Source organism: Macrotis lagotis, chromosome X (genome assembly GCF_037893015.1).
Source record: "Macrotis lagotis isolate mMagLag1 chromosome X, bilby.v1.9.chrom.fasta, whole genome shotgun sequence".
NCBI lineage: Eukaryota > Metazoa > Chordata > Mammalia > Peramelemorphia > Peramelidae > Macrotis > Macrotis lagotis.
The window spans coordinates 78388863-78406417 of record NC_133666.1 but is presented as its reverse complement, the minus strand read 5'-3'; the positions used below and the strand labels follow the sequence as shown (position 1 = coordinate 78406417).

The 17555-nt window shown below is 38.9% G+C and overlaps 2 long non-coding RNA genes across 2 annotated transcripts in view; both read left to right on the top strand.

Moving 5' to 3' along the window:
• Positions 1-17555, top strand: part of LOC141502501 (uncharacterized) — a 168105-nt gene that overhangs the window by 57713 nt on the left and 92837 nt on the right. The window lies entirely within an intron of this gene.
• LOC141497835 (uncharacterized) lies at positions 564-17067 on the top strand. Its single transcript, XR_012471457.1, has 3 exons — positions 564-965; positions 10270-10384; positions 16443-17067. It is a non-coding gene; the product is annotated as an uncharacterized LOC141497835 (long non-coding RNA).

Sequence of the window (17555 nt, the reverse complement as noted above, 5' to 3'; positions counted from 1 at the left end):
TAGCTGTTTGGCCTTGGGAAAGCCTCTTAACCCCACTGCTTTGCAAAATCCTAAAAAAACTAAAACCAAAACAGAGAAGACTCTGATTAATTAAATTCCTAAACAGCACCAGAAACAGAGTCAGAAAATCTGGATCAGTCTATTTTCAGATTACCCCCTTTGATCCAAAACCAATTTTTGTGTTATTTATTTATCCATTTCAGAGTTATATAGTAAAAAACTGAGGAAAAAATTTTGTTTTGCTAAGAGAAATCCCAAGAAAAGGGAGAAAATGTTGATAACTTGATTAGTCTTGTGACAAATATTAACAAGAGCTACACATTGACTCAATAGTTTCACCAGACTTTGTCTGTATAAAATATGTGCTGGTGAATGCAAATTCATATAAGTTTTATTCAAGGCAAGATTAATATTCAGTTGTTGCAAGATTAATATTCAATTGTTACATTTGAGAGAAGTTGATGCTGATTTTACATGCATCTCCAATGTCCTCAGTAATGGTACCCTTACAAGAGTTTCATATTTTAATGAGGGAACAGGTTTGTGCTGAAAACTTCTTTGTTAAAAGTCCCTTATATTGTGTACCACCTTTTTTACATGACTGAAGAGTCAGTTGTGGCTGTTTTTGATCAGAAAAGGCCAGTGGGATTAGATTGGGGGACTTAAGGGACTTAGAGTTCAGAGATGGGAGGAGGAACAGTAATGTACAGAGAGCCCTCACTAGACTAGTGGTTCCATGACTTCAGGAATCGTATTATGCATGAATTTTATCTCTCCATCACCATCTAGTCCTCAAAAAGGTGATTTATCAGTTCTTGCTGGAAACAACTTTAAAACATTTCAGAACTCTAATTGGTACAATATCATTCCTAAGATCTCATTAGGTTGATGGCATTCTATCTTCTTCCAGAGTGCTGATGGTCTCAAGGTGTGGACAGAGACATTATTAAACATGATGAACACAGGTATGTGTTTTGTTGGACTATGTACATTTGTTATAAAGATTTTGTTTGTGGGGGTGGACAATGGAGAGATGGGAAGGAGAGAAAATAATTGCTAATTTAAAACAAACTATCTTTAAGAACTAATGGAAATCTTTACAAACAAATAAATGTATGAATTACTTCAGCATTAATCCAGATCCATTTTCTTTTTCTTCCTGACTGCCAGACAGAGGTGAATATGAATCTGCATGTGCATAAGTGACAAATGACTCCAATTAGCTAAGTCAAAAGTGAAGACAAATACTGCGCATGGAATTCCAAAGTTGGGGTCACACATACACATTATTTCATTCACTTTGATGAACTTGGAATTTCCATCCACCAGTCTACTCTTTCATTCAAGCAAATGGTCTGAGAGACTCCATACTAGTTTATATCATGAAGACATTACCATGAATAAAATGGACTGGCTTTAAGGAGCTTCTGAAGACTAATTTTCAAGGTAAATCCCCATGTGGGAAGAGGAAGATGCCTGTATAATTTGTAGGTGCTTCCAGGAAAGCTTCTTCCTACAAATTATGAATTAGAATTATTCACCGAGGTATCTAGAAATCAACTTGTTTCAATGTCATATACCTGGGAAAACAGGACATAGCTGGTACTCTCCTTGTTAATTATTTGCTAAAAATAATGCAAAACCCTCCAAAGTGTTTTCTGAGTTTGAAACAGCCACAAAACTAAGGAAAGTTATTTTAACTCAATGGAAAATTCTTATGTACCCTTATATCCCCATTAATGTGCAAAATTGGAGGGGGAGGGGCAAAAGAGTGGAAAGGGATATTTTTTTCAGAATTCAGAAAACACATCCTCTAGTTCTGAGGACTTTGTGATTGAATTGGAGAAAAGAGATTTACTTGGGCTGTGCACTGGGTGGGTGGAGCAATGACAATGGATGTCAGAAAGAAAACAGAACTGCCCAACTCTCATTTCAATTAGCAGAGGTGAGTAGAAGAACTCTCTGCCTTTCTTTCATACATGCATTTCTTTCTTCCACAAAGAAGAATGGTCTCTAGATTGTTAAGGCTAATAGAGAAATGAAACCCAAGGGAAGTAGGGAGATTCCAAGATGGCATCTACTCATCATCTATGGCCTGAGTCAGAGTGTTGTTTATTTAATGGCTTGAGGAAGAAGTCTGACCTAAAAGACAGATAGATAATTTACTGCTAAAAGTCAAAGTTATAGAAAATGCAATGTTGGCACCATTGTTAGGACATGTTCTACAAAAATGCACATCGAATAAAGAAAGCGTGAGTGGGAAGGTGCAAAGAAGAAATTAAGGAAAATGTCATATTGCACAACCACTGGGAAATTTGTTCTTGCACGTTGATCACAAGTTAGTGGCTGGGGCAGCTAGGTGGCTCACTGAATAGAGCACAGACCCTGGATTCAGGAGTACCTGAGTTCAAATCTGACCTCAGACACTTAATAATTACCTAGCTTTGTGGCCTTGGGCAAGCCACTTAACCCCATTGCCTTGAAAAAACACACCTAAAAATAAATAAAAATCAAAGTTAGTGTCAATGAGCTTCCTCTTCTTTGTCAGTCCTCCTAGCTTGCAGGGACTGAGGGGAGGGGCTTAGGTCTGTCTGCTAGCATAGTACAAATTTAATGGAATTCACAGCTGGTTCCCAGAGGCTGCTGGATATCCTTTTCTAAATGGGTATCTTCAGATGTAAAATAAAAGGGACATGTCTGCAGGGACTCTGATCTGTCATGCTGCATTTTCCTTCAACACCAAAGTCTAAGAAAGAGCAATAGGGAGTTAAAAACTGGGGGGGGGGGGTAGGGGAGGATTACCTTTGAAGTTGGGAACAGGAGTTCGGGGGTAAAAAGCAAAACATCACCTCTGCTGGGAAACCATGCAAACTGGTGTCCAAGGATTTTTCTATGAAGGGCAGTCATATTGGAAACCTTTCCAGCTGGGCAATAACTCAATAAATTGAAGTATGACTGGGAAAACATTTATGAATTAACGCAGAATAAAGAGAACAGAACTACAATCACAGTGTCTACAAGCATAACAACAATGAAGAGAAAAATAACTTTGGAAGACTTTGGAACTCTAATCAATGAAGTGATAACTCCTGTGTTCACATGATTAAAGCTAAAATGTAACACTGTCCAGCTAGAGAAAAGTGGTGAATTCAGAATGCAAAAAGTGATGTACATTCTGCATATAGCAAATGGGAAAATTTGTTTTGCAGGATTAAGTTAATATGTATTGAGGGATTTCTTTTTCCAGATTTTAAAAAAATTTTGTTCAATGGAAGAAGATAGAAAAGGAGCGGACAGGTTAATTTGTGAAATACTTATTACTTGAGAAAGAAAAATGAGCAACTTAAAGGGAAAATTATAATATACAAATTTAATGTAATATCATTTGCTATATAAAATGATGAAGGTGATGCTTTCAGACAATTCTAGGAAGCCCTGTCTGAACTGATGAAGAGCAAGGGGAAAAGAACCAGAAAAACAATCCATGTAATAAAAACAACATTGTAAAGATAATCAACTTTGAAAGATTGTTAAAATTCTCTGATCAATGTAATGATCAGCCATGTATCTAAAGGACCATAAAGATGCATATTTCCCAGTTCTTGATGGAGAAGGGATGAACTCAAAATATATAGAGCTAATTCAGGCATTTGTTTTGCTTGAATAAATGTATTTGCTACAAGGGTTTTGTTTTTCTTTTCTCAGCAGGGAAAGGAGGAGAAAAAAAGAAACGCTCATGAACTGAAAGAAATTAATGTGTGATAAAGCCATAATCTGAGGCATCAGATCAGCACCACTCAAATGCTACTATTTGGAGGAGTGGCTGCCTGTGCAGTGGGTTTACTTGACTTCCTTTTCCTGAGGAAACATGCTCCTCCTGCAACCCAGAAGACACTGCCACCCTAATTTCCCTGGTGAACTCCAGAGGGATTTAGGTGGTAGAATGGGAAAGAGTGATGCCTTGAATTTGAAGAACTGAGTTCAAATTTGACCATGGGCACTATCAAGCTGTTTGACCTGTAAGCAAGTCACTCAACCCTTCCTAGCCTCAGTTTCCTCTTCTGTGAAAAAGGAATAGCAACAGTAACTACCTCACAGGATTGAGAGAATCAAATAAGGGAACACATAAATCACTTAGCAAAATTAGGAAGTAAGTGGTCATTATTATTATAATGCTTGGCCTTCCTTTTTGAAAACCACAGTATTAGGGAGATGATGCCATGGCAAGCACAAGAACTGAATTTGTGTGAGGAGGTACTGTGCTAAGTCACCAGCCCCACTTCCTCCTCCAGATTCTTCTGAGTTCTGTGGCCAAATATGAATCAGATGCCTGGAGAAGGCTCTGGATGGGAGGCAATCAAGTCACACAGCTAATAAGTGGCAAGTGATTGAGGCAGGATTGGAACTCCATCCACTGTGTCACCTATCCGTCCTTATCCCTAGTACTCCAGGATAACAGCCCCTGCTTGAGAAGCTGCTGAGGAAGGACCCCAGTGCCTTGATATGGGCTTTTGCACGTGGGGCAATTCTGCTGGTTCCCAAGGTCTTCCCGACATCATACCTGAGTTGGTCTCTGCAATATCTCCCGTCTGCTCCTAGTTCTGTTATCAGGGGCCAAACAACAAATCAGCAAATCTCTCTTCCTGGAAACAGTTCTTCCAGCATTGAAAGAGAGAATGTGTCCCCCCTGAGGCTTCTCTTCTCCAGTCTACATATCCCCAGTTTCCTCAGCGGATCTGCATATGACAAGGTCTCCAGACTCTTCATTATCCTGACTGGCCTCCTCTATGTAATCTCCAGCTCATCAAAGTCTTCCCTAAAATGAAGCAATAGAAAAAAGTACAGTCTTCCAAAGGGGTTCTGACCATGGCACAGTACAGAAAGACTTCTAATACCTGGATGTTATTCCTCTCAAGGCTTCAATGTACAGATACCACTAATCACATCAGATTCCATCACTGTCCTCTATGCAGCTAGCAGTCCATTAAAACTTCCAGATGTTTTTCAAACTACTGTGCAAACGTTCCTCCTCCAACTTTTACTTCTGAAGTTGATTTTTTGTATGCATATAGGATTTTACATTTCTCTCTGCTAATTAATCTTACTAGATGCAGCAACAGGCTATCAAGGTACTTTTGCTTCATAACAGTGCAACCAAGTGTTTTAACATTTTCTTCAAGCTTTGTACCCTAAAGAAGCAGTATGGTACTGTGGAAAGAACACAGAATTTGAAATTAGAGGACCTTGGTCCAAAGTCATTCTATGATGTTTAATACTTACATAGGTTTAGGCAAGTCTCTTAATTATTTGGACTTGAGTATGCTCATTGCTCAACTAGCAGATAAGAAGAGAAAAATCTCTGCTAATTTTAAATCCATTTTCTATCTCTGACCTTAAGGAAGTCATTTCTTATGTCTAGGCCTCAATATTCTCATCCATAAAACAAAGCAGTTGGATTATATGACTTCAAAGGTGTCTTCCAATTCTAGGGGTATGTTTCCATAATTTGAAATTTTGGTGTGCATGCCATTTATGCCAGTCTGTGATAAAAATGCTAAATATACCCATTTTTTTCTCCATGCCTCTAGAAAAGGGGAACTCAACCATGCCAACAGAGCCAAGGACAAATTTCTGTTGTCCTATTTCATCCACAAATGAGGAACATTACCAAATATATATCTGATTGGCATCTCAACCTCATTTGTGTGTCTTTTCCAGTGTTGGCCCTATGCCTGGCACTGGTCTCTCTCCTTTCCTGAGCCTCACAGAATTGCAGGATTCCTTCACAGCCCAAGGCAGCTGCCAATTCCTATGTAAAACTTTCCCTAAACATTCCAGTTCTTGGGGCCTCTTGCCCCTATTGTACCTCACAGGGGAATGAAAAGCAGCAACAGTGAGTGATACTTTGGTTTGAAGACAGATTCCCTTTTGGGGGGGGTTTACAAGGCAATGGCTTAAGTGACTTGCCCAAGATCAAACAATTAAGTAATTAGTGAGTTTCTGAGACTGTATTTTAATTCCATTTCTCCTGACTCCAGGGTCTGTGCTCTAACCTCTGGGCCACCTAGCTGCTCCACAAGACAGATTTTCACACCTGCCTGTTCGGTTCTGCAAGGGGAAGGGCTCAAACATCTTTGGGTAAACAGCATGGAGACAGTTAAATGAGGGTACCCAGGTAGAAACAGAGAGAATGGGAGCCATAACCAGGTTAGGACTGAAATTCTCAAGTGGCTATTTGAGAATCACCAGTGTCTTGCCCTGTGTACATTCCGAGTCTCAAATTAACTGATAAATTAATTGATTGATGAAAATCATTTATTAAGCACTTACTATGTACTGAGCACTGTCTTTACAACTAGAGATGCACATACAAAAGAACAGTCCCTGTCCTCAAAGTGCTTGCATTCTCCTGGAGGTAGAGAAGAAGGCTAGCCAGAGACAGGTACTTTGATCATATGGTTATAAGAATGATAAATGGGGCCATGGGGAGTAAGTCGACACATCTCCCAGGAACAATGAAAGGCAGTATCAAAAAGAGGGCAAAAGGAGTTAAGGACCATACATAGATGCCAATCTACTGTGGAAACCAAAGTCATCATCAACTACAGTTTATCTGAGATGCAGCAAAAGAGTAATCTTGTCCTCTCCCCTTTTCTGAACTGTGAGTGCTTCCTCTTTGGGCTACAAATGTTAGTTAAATCTTCAGTCAATTGCTCATGGGAAAACAAACAATGCTCTGTTGAAACTTCAATCTCGTGGGATTTCCTTGCTGATCTCACACTTTTATCCAGGTATTTCCTGGTTACTAATAATGTGCAGACAGAACATCTCAACCCTGCATTTCTGTAGAGCCTGAAGGTCAAGGAAATTAAATCCACTGACTTTCTGGTTCCAAGACAGGTCCTTTGATTCATTCCACGTTAAATTCAGGCATGTCTCCATCTGAGAACAATTATACAGATAATATAAATATTTTCAGAAAAGAGAATGACATTCAGGATTAAGAATAACTTGGAACTTAGTTTTAAAGGGGGAGGGCAGGGAAGGGAGCCCAATATTATCAGATGCAAATTACTCTACAAAGGGATAATTGGCAGAACCATTTGGTCCTGAAAAAGAAACAGAGCAGCTGAGCAATGAATAGATTAGGTACCCAAGACACAGAAGAAAATAAGCAAAGTAACTTAGTATTTGTAAAGCATTTAATATATTTTATCTGATTTTAATTACACATTAACTGTGTTTCTTAGGCATGTCACTATCCCATTTTATAGAAGAGGAATCTGAGTCTAAGATGGGATAACTGACCAGGACAGTGAAAGGACTAATTGCTCTTGAGTCAGAGCACATGGTTTTGAATGGCATTTTTAATGGCTAATCCCTGTATAATCTCCAGTCAGTACCATTACATTTTTGAGTTTTCATGTCTTTATCTGTTAAACGAGAAAACTTGACCAGATGACCTCCAAGTTTCCTTCAACAATAAATCCATGATCCTGTGGCTTACCTTGAACCACACAGGTGGTAAGTAGCTGCATTAGGAACATATTTCAGTGCTCTGAGTTAAGGAGCTCTCAAGGAGTCTCTGTACAATCTGATTAGAAGAACCAGAGGAGACTAGTAGGAGGAAACAATACTAACTTCCTTTGTTTGAGCACTTTGCAAAGTCATTTTCTCACAAAACCAATAGGACAGAGGAATCGGGGGAAATATTATACCCATGTGGTTGATGAGAAAACCGAGGCTCTGAAAGTTCTATAGCTAGAAAATATCAAAGCCTATTCCTCCCATGCTTTTTCCTAGATGATTTTGCACTAGCTGCCTTTCATGTCTGGCATGGGTTCCTTCTTCATTGCCAGCTCATGGAATCACTGGCTTCCTTCTAAAGTCTTTAAAATCTCACTTTTGGCAAGGAGGCCTTCTGGTTCCCCCACCTCTCATTGTGGTGTCCTTTTGGAACCGTTATGTTCCTCCCTCCCTTAGACTGTAAAGGCCCTGCACCTTTTGCTACTCATCTTCAGCATATCATCTGGCCCCAAAGAATAGACTAGATCTATGATTTCATTAGAACAGGAAACTTACAGAGAAGTTTTCCTCTTCCAATGCAGTACAGTAGCACTTGTATGCTTGTATCGACTTTGGCTCTCAAGACTTAAAGGGTTACCCAGGGTACAAAGAAGTTAGCTGGTTTGTCCAGAGTCACACTCTCACTGTGAGTTAGAGAAGGAAGTAGAACACATGGCTTCCTGACTCTGAAACAAGTTCTCCATCCACTAACCCAGGCTTCCTGTCCCTTAGTTAGTGTATAATAAATTTGGGTTCATTGAATGGTTAATTTGACTCTCCTGAGTACCAAACCCCCATAAACATTTCTATCTGGAAGTCAGTACTTGGGCAGGGAGGGTGCAAGCTGCAAGGCAGGCAGAGAGCTTTAGATTAGATATAGGAGGAAAAACAATGACCTGGACATTCAGGATGCTTCCTGTGAGTACTTTGGATGAGGGCACTCAGAAGGCTGGACAGCTCCCAGCACTGATGATTTTTTTCCCACTCACTTGCTTTAACTCTGGATGTCTGATAAGGGACTTTGAAACAGAACAAAGAGAAAACAGTATCCTGATAATCCCTTCCTCTCTGCAAAAACCTCCCATTAACAAAGAGAGGAGAGAGACTGAAAGAACATTTTCAAACCCAGTTCAAATGTGACTGACTGCAAGCGAAATTCCTAACAGTGACATGTTAGGGACTAACCATTTTTAGAATATAAATACTGAAATAGAAATTCTAGCAAGTGTCAGTGAGAAGTAAAGAAGGAAACCTTTTCAAAATCGTTGGAGCTGCACATGACAGAAAACCTGGTGAAAAGCTAGGTTGAAATTCCAGGCCCAGGTCAAATCACTCCACCACCCTCAATCTCAAACTCCTTGGAGGGAAAATAGAAATAATAGGAACCTTTATTTCAAGAGATAAGAGACCTGACTTCATCTATTCTAATCCCCTTATGTTGGAAGTGAGTAAAATGAATCTCAAGCAGAGGAATGACTGAGCATAATAGCATTCCACATGTGGAGCTGAGAAGAATCTCAGAGGCCATCTAGTCAACCCTTCACTTTAGAGAGAAAGCAACTGAGCCCTGAGGAGGGATAATAAATATGCCGAATCCAGGAACTTGGATAAAATATTAGAAGGGCCCTGGCAGAAATTTTGTAAAATGTTTGCACTTTACAGTTGTGCAATTGGACTTCCAGGAAAGGACAGTGAATGTACCTAAACAAAGAACCCAGATCTCAGTGGACCCTTGAGGCCATTTTATTCAGCTACTTATTGTACAGTCTAGTAAAGTCAGGCCTAGAGAATGTCAGTGCATATGGCTAATCTCAGAATGCAGATCAGGAGCTGCCTGGCAGACCATTTTATTCAAGATCACATTTTACAGGTTCAGGAAGTGAAAATGAACTTGCCAAATCCACGAACCTGGATTTTGAGGTGCAAGGGAGCCTAGAGGCCATTTTGTACAAGCCCTTCATTTCACAAGCTGGCTGAAGTAAGACCTAGGGAAGATCAATGAATACAACTAATCTGGAAATTGGATCAAAAGCTGGAAGGATCTCTGGAGGCTTTTTTTTCAACCACTTCTTTTCACCTATAAGCAGTTATAGACCCCAGGATGGGAAGTGAATCCTTGTCTAAGCCCAAAGAGATGCTTCAAAGACATATCTAATTCATTCCCCTCCTTTTACAGGGGAAGAAATTATTACTAGAGGAAGAAAAAGGACTGAGCATGATCAGATTCTAAATGTTCAGCTAGAGGTAGTCTAAGAGCATTTTTTCCCCAAACTTTTCATTTTACAGGGGAGCAAAGTGAGACACTGAGAGTGACAGTGGCTTAATACCTTTGTAGACTTGCTCTACAGTTGGAAAGGATCTTAGAGCATTTTTGATCCAACAGCATCATTTTTCAGATCAGCAAACTGAGACCAAGGGTGAGGAAGTAATAAGATAGAGAAGAGACCAAATATATCACCTTTTACAACATCTTCATTTTCTAAATAAGGAAATTAAAGCCCAAGGAAGCAAAATGAAACAGAATAAAAGGAGTCTACAACTGTGGCCTTGAGAATTTTCACAGGCCACCAAGCTCATCCCTTTTCTTTTTCAAATGATGAATCTGAGCTCCAAAGAGGGGTAATGATTTACCATAATGAGGACTTAGATCTAGAACTGAAAGGGTCCCCTGAGCCTACCTAGACCATCCATCTTATTTTCCAGATGAGAAAACTGAGATCCAGGGACATCACATCCTAAGGAACTCAAGCCTTAAGAGGTGGAATATCCAAACCTCCTTTTTGCACATGAGAAAACTGAGGACCAGGGATGTTACATGGTAAGTAATTCAAGTCTTAAGTGTTAAAAAATCAAAGCCTTTTATTTTACATATAAGAAAACTGACACCCTGGTGGTGAAGATCCTTAAGATAATAGGAGACAGGGGTGACTGGGTGGCTCAATGGATAGAGCACTGGGCCTGGAGTCAGGAGTACCTGAGTTCAAATCCTGACTCAGACACTTAATGATTACCTAGCTGTGTGGCCTTGGGCAAGCCACTTAACTACATTTCCCTTTTAAAAACTGGAAAAAAGATACTATGGGCCCAGATTTAGAGCTGAAAGTGGTGCCAGAAGCCAGGTAACATCCTTGTATCAAAGAGGGGAAAAATGAGAACCCAGGATGTAAAGCAACTTGGAAAAACTAAATTTCAGATCTAGAAATAGAAGAGATCTCAGAAACTATTCAAGGAGCTGTCCTGAACAGCCAGATTGCCCCTCCTTTTGGGAGACAACTTGCTGGGTTTTCCAAACTTTTCCATGGCTCCTTGGATACCTTCCAACTCTCTATTTCTATGAGTAATGAAATCCCTGGACCATTCATACATTAGGATAAAATTAATTGGTGGGGGTGTTTTTTCAAAAGAAATCATTATTTTGAGAACTCTAAAAAATGGGGAAAATATATGTCTTTAGGAGAATTGTGCACATTCTGAGCCTTACCTTTGGAAGCTCTTCAGGGAGTACTCCACCAGCAGCAGCCCGAGCATCTTCCGGAACCTGACAATGGGCCTGAATTCCTGGAACTGTTTCTGCATGACCAGGCTGGGGCTGAGAAAGACAAGTCCTGGCTTCCTTTGCTTAGACTGCACCTCCTTTGTCAGCATAATGAGACAAAAAGGGTGCGGGGAGATTGGAGCCGCCTCCCTGGGTAGGAGCATTGGGTTGTGCCAATCCTGTCATTTAGAGGCAACTAGAAAGATAGTGCCTTAGCAGGAGGAGGAGGATTCTGAGTGGTCCCCAGGAAACAGGGCCCTCATGTAACCCCTGCCAGGGCCTTGGTATCCAGTCTGTTGAAAAGGCACAGAAAGTGCTCATTCACTGGAGACATCCATGAACCACAGAGATTCCTCGAGTCCCTTGCCAGGGCAGCAGTCATCTAGGAGTTGGCATAACTGCCAAAGGGTGAGGGCCAAGCTCCCTTCCTGGCCAGAGCTGAGGAGTCTTCTCTTGAATTCCCTCCTGCATCATTCTTTCCCCAAAATGGCTTCCTCTCCTACCCAGTCCAGATCAGCCCCCCTCCCCTCTCTTTGAGGCCTGAACCTTCCCTCTGACAACTTTCTCTGTGAACCTTGTGTTCTGAACTATGTAATCCTAGAGTTAGGGCTTAATAAAGTTCATCTAATCCAAAACCTGCTTTCACACAGGAAGAAACTGAGCCTCAGGGAGGTGGAGTCACACCCTGGTTTCTAGATCTAGAACTGGAAAGAATCTTAGAGTCCTTTCAGTTCAAGTTTCCCTCATTTTACAATAAAGGAAACTAAGGTCACGGATGTTTACGTGTTCGGGGTCATACATAGAATCTTAGATGGAGAGTAAAAGAACTCACCAGGTCACATAGCTTACCCCTTCCTTTTACAGTAACTAGACCAAGTCCCATTTCAAACAGGATATTCCAATGGCATCTGACAAACACATATCCGAAGAAGAAATTCTTATCTTTTGAACCTTCCCTTCCCTTCTTCTGAGCACCCCACGACTGCTGAAAACCTGCACCATCTGATACCATAAGCAAGTTCGGAGAGCAAGGAATAGTCTGTTTGATGTATGGAGAAAGGAAATACTTAGGACCAAACAAGAAAAAGAGAATAATGTGAAATGTAAAATGGATAATTTGTGATTACATTAAACTAAAAAGGTTTTCCACAAAGAAAACCAGTGAAACTAAGATCAGAAGGAAAGCAGAAAGCTGGAAGTTAATTTTCACAACAAATATTTCTGATAAAGGTCTCATTTGTCAAATGTATAGAGAATTGAGTCAAATCTATAAGAATTCAAGTCATCCTCCACTTGTATAATGTTCTAATGGTTTAAACAGACTATTTTCAGATGTAGAAGTTATAGTTATCTCTAGTCTAATGAATGAAATGCCCTTAATCACTATGGTTTAGAGAAATTAAAATTAAAACAAGTCTGAGATACCACCCAACACTTCTCAGATTGATTAATATGACAGAAAATGTAAATGTTGGAGATTTTGTGGGTAAATTGGGACACTAATGCACTCTTGGTGGAGTTGTGAACTGATCCAATCATTCTAGAGTGTAATTTGACTATATTAATTAAAAAGATTTTTCACTAATAACACCAATGCTATCAAAATTAGAAAGAAAGCAGAAACATGGGAAACAATCTTCCCAATGTGAAGTTATTGTAAAGGTTTCATTTCTAAAAGATATAGTGAATGGCATCAAACTTATAAGGTCACAAGTCATTCCCTAACTGATAAATGGTCTAAGGATATGTACAGTTTTCAAATGAAGAAATTAAAGCTATATATAATCATATGAAAAAATGCTCCAATTCTTTCTTGATTACAGAAATGCAAATTAAAACAGCAATGATCTCTCATCTCACACCTATCAGATTGGCCAAGATGAGAAAAAGAGAAAATGATCAATGACAGGGAGGTTGTGGGAGGATTGGGGCATTGATGCATTTCTGGTGGAGTTTTGTACAGATCCAACCTTTCTGCAGAGCAATATGGAACTATCCCCAAAGAGCAATAAAGCTGTTCATATCCTTTGACCCAGCAATTCCATTTCTAATTCTATAGCCAGAAGAAATTATAAAAAGGGAAAACTCCTACATGTTCCAAAATAGTCATAGCAGCCCTTTTTGCAGTGGCAAAGAATTGGAAATTGAGGGGATGCCCATCAGTTGGGGAATGGCTAAACAATTTATGATAGGTGAATCCTAGGAAATACTATTGTTCTACCAGAAACCATAAATGGTTGGACTCTACAGAAGCAAGGAGTGATTTACATGATCTGATGCTGAGCAAAGGGAATCGATCCAAGAGGACAATGTACACATCAACAACAACATTGTGAGACGAACTTTGATGGAAGCACCTCCTCTCCTCAATCCAAAGAGCTAGGAGAACTGCATTTCACTAGCTATAGACAATACTATCCCCATCCAGAGGAAGAAAAAACCAAATAAAACACAAACACACACACACACACACACACACACAGACATACAATCACAAATAACCCTTCAGAATCTGATGAACACTTTATAAAAATTATCACTTACATACCTCTTTCCCTTAATCCAAATTTCTCATATGGAAAGTAACTAATCTGTCAACATGTTTATAAAAATATGTATGTACAATGCTAACCTGATTATTTGTCAGTAAAGGGAGGAGGGTGGGAATGGGGGGAATGGAAGGAAATTCTGTAACTTAAAAATATGCATGTTCATATGGATGAAAATAAATAAATAAATTTTTAAAAATGAAAATGAAGAAATTATCGCTCTCTATAGTCTTATGAATAAATGGTCTTAATCACTATTGTTTAAGGGAAATTCAAACTAAAAAAGTCTGAAGTATCCCCCCACACTTATCAGATTGATTAATATGACAGAAAAGGATAATGTTGGTGGTTTTGTGTGAAAACTGGGACAACAATGCAAACCTGGAAGAGTTGTGAACTGATCCAATCATTCTGGAGAGCAATTTGCAACTGTGTCCAAAAGGCTATGAAACTGCACATACCCTTTTAACCAGCAATGCCAATAATAGGTTTCTAACAACATGAGATCATAAAAATGGAAAAGGGACCCACAAGTTCAAAAATATTCATGGCATCTCTTTCTTTGGTGGCAAAGAATTGGAAACTGAGGGAATGCCCAGCAATTGTTATATGAAATCTATATTCTTATTCTATAAAAATGTTGAATGGGCAGATTTCAGAAAAACCTAGAAACGCTTACATGCACTGATGCTGAGTGAAGTGAGCAGCACCAGGAGAAGGTTGTACACCTTAACAGAACCATTGTATAATGATCAACTATGATAGACTAACTCTTCTCAGCAATACACTGATCAAAGGCAATTCTGAAAGACTTGTGATGGAAAATGCCACTCATAACAAGAGAAAGGTTATGGAGTCTCATTTGTTCTTTTTTTTTTTTTTTTGCAAGGCAACGGGGTTGAGTGGCTTGCCCAAGGCCACATAGCTAGGTAATTATTAAGTGTATGAGGCCAGATTTGAACTCAGGTACTGCTGACTCCAGGGCCAGTGCTCTATCCACTGCACCACCTAGCCACCCCAACTATGGATTCTCAATGCAGATCAGAGAATACTCTTTTCACTATTTCTCTTTTATTGTCCCCCGTCATGATTTTCCCATGATTTTGGTATGATTTGCCTTTTACAAAATGGCTAATATGGAAATATGTTTGATGACTAGATCAGATTGCTTGCTGTCCTAGGGAGGCTGTGGGATGGAAGGAAGGGATGAATGGGATAATAAGCTGGAACTCAAAATCTGATAAAAACATGAATGTTGCAAACTATATTTATGTCAATTTGGAAAAAATATTTATAAAAAGAAAACAAAAACATCACCATCCTTCAGGTCAGCCAGGTTTGAAAGCTCATTGTCATTATCCTGTCACTTACAAGAGGTGATCTATTCATACAGTCACCAGCTATTCATGTCCTCATCACCTCTTGAATGGGCTATTGCCACAATCTTCTGCACCATCTCTTCCTTGATCTGTTCACCACTCCAACAATATAACCTACACTTAGTGGCCAATTGATTTTCTTAGGCCAAAAGTCTGACCTTGTCACCCCTACTCAATAAATTCCACTGACTCCCTATTATCTATGGGATCAAATAAAAAGTCATTTGGTATTTAAAGTTCTTCACAACCTGGCACCTTTCTGTAATTCTAATATTCTTATTTCTATCTCACCAGAGAATATGTTGTTCCTGGAACAAACAATCTCCCATCTCCATTTCTTTGCACAGCTACTTCCTCATGCCTAGAATGCTCTCTTTTCCAAACTCTGACTCCTGGCATTCCTGGCTACTTTCTGGACTTAGCAACAGTACCCCTGAGCCCCCTGCCCATCATTCTAGAAAGCCTTTCTTGCCCCCACCAGGTACTAGCAATGTCTTATCTAAGGTTATTTTCTATCTCCTCCACTTTTTCTTGGATGTTTTATTTATATATGTTTTTTCTCTACTTAAATATAAATCTTTTCAAATTTTTTTTTAAATTGAAAGATCAATATCTAGTTGGTTGATAAGAATAAAAGCCAGACTACAGAGAATTAAGAAGAGAAGAAGTAAGGGTAGTATAGGACTCTTCTCAAAGAGGGAAGGGTAGTATAATACTCTCAACTTATGCTGGATTTTTCTACATAAATATTGTTGCCTTATTCCTCTCGATATCATAAGGTAAAGAGGCATTGCCCTATATTTAAACAAATATAATGCAAAATAATCCAGATTTATAAGGAAGATATAGTTGGAGATGATTCCTTACTAAAAGATTCACCAATCTCTCAATTTTCTATTCCATTCTCCATATAGCTGATAAATTAATATGGTGAAAATATAGATCTGACTGTGTCACTCCCCTTCTCAGAAATCTTCAGGAGCTCTGTTTTTATTTAGAAAAATGTACAAAATTCTCAACATGGTATTTACAGTACTCTATGGTTTGCCTTCCTTTCCAGATTTATTTCACATTACTCCCCTTTACATCCTCTCTGTTTCATTCAAACTGTCCTACCAGTTTTCTCCTCTCAGGTATATTCTTTAACACATTCAGGTCTTTGTACAGGCTATTTTTCATGTCTAGAATCTGTTTCCTTCTCATCTCTACTTTATAGAAACTCTTATTCAAACGCAACTTGAGTTTCACTTTGTATAGGAGGTCTTTCCTGATCCTATCAGTTACTAGTGCCTAAAATTATATTGCATGAACCGTGAATTTACTGTTCTGAGTAGATTGTATTTATTCTGCCCCATAATCAAAGTCAGATGGAAGTGTACCAATGTAAATATCTGTGAATTTTTCTGATCATAGGCACTTTGTTGAAGAGATCTGTTCATCACCTTCCAACAAGCAAGGATACAGAGAATTAAAGTGAGCTTCTAAGTGAGAACCAATATTCCGGTATTCCAAGTCTACTAGGAACCCTTGGTTTGCCAGAATACACTCTGCAAGGAAATGCTGTAAGAATAATTGGAGTCCTCAGGCACCTGTATACAAAATCTGGTCCAATTTAAGAAATGCAATAAAAGAGCAGTGGTGACTGGATGTATGAACTTAATTGCAAAATACATTTTACACAGCTAAAGTCAGATCGAAAAAAATTGATAAATATCAATTGTTAATGGTTAGACCAAGCTAAAATAATAACAATGAGAATTCTATTCAAATTAAATTATTTATTCAGTGCCATACCAAACCACCAAAAACTCATTTTGCATACCTAGAAATACAATAACAAAATTCATCAGCGCAAGGAAAGGTCAAGGATATCAAGGGAAATGATGTAAAACAGTGCAAATAAAAGTGACCTAGTTGGACCAGATCTAAAACCAAACCATAAAGCATCAGTCATCAAAACTGCTTGCTACTGGTTAAGATCCAGACCAATGGATCAGTGGATTAGAAGATGTATAAAAGAAAAATGAATAATTCACTATAGTAATTGATAATTTGTTAAACCCAAAGTCATTAACTTCCAGGATAAGAAATCACTATACCACAAAAATGGTGAAAGAGTATGTTCAGGCAGTTTTCAAACAAAGAAATTAAAACTATATTAATCATAAGAAAAAATGCTCTAAAGCATTATTGATTAGAATAATGTAAATTAAAACAAATATGAGGTACCACCTCATATCTGGCAGATTGGTTAAGATGACTAAAAGGGAAAATGTTCAGTGTTGGAGAGGTTGTGGGAAGACTGGGACATTAATGTACTGTTGTTGGAGTTGTGAACTAATCCAATCATTATAAAGGGTGATATGGATCTATGCCCAAAGAGTAGTCAAACTGATAATACCCTGTGACCCAGCAATAGCAATACTAAGCCTATAGAAAAAGCCCCACATGTTCAAAAATATTTATAGCAGCTCTTTTTGTAGTGGCAAAAAATAGGAAATTGAGGGGATGCCCATCAATTGCGGA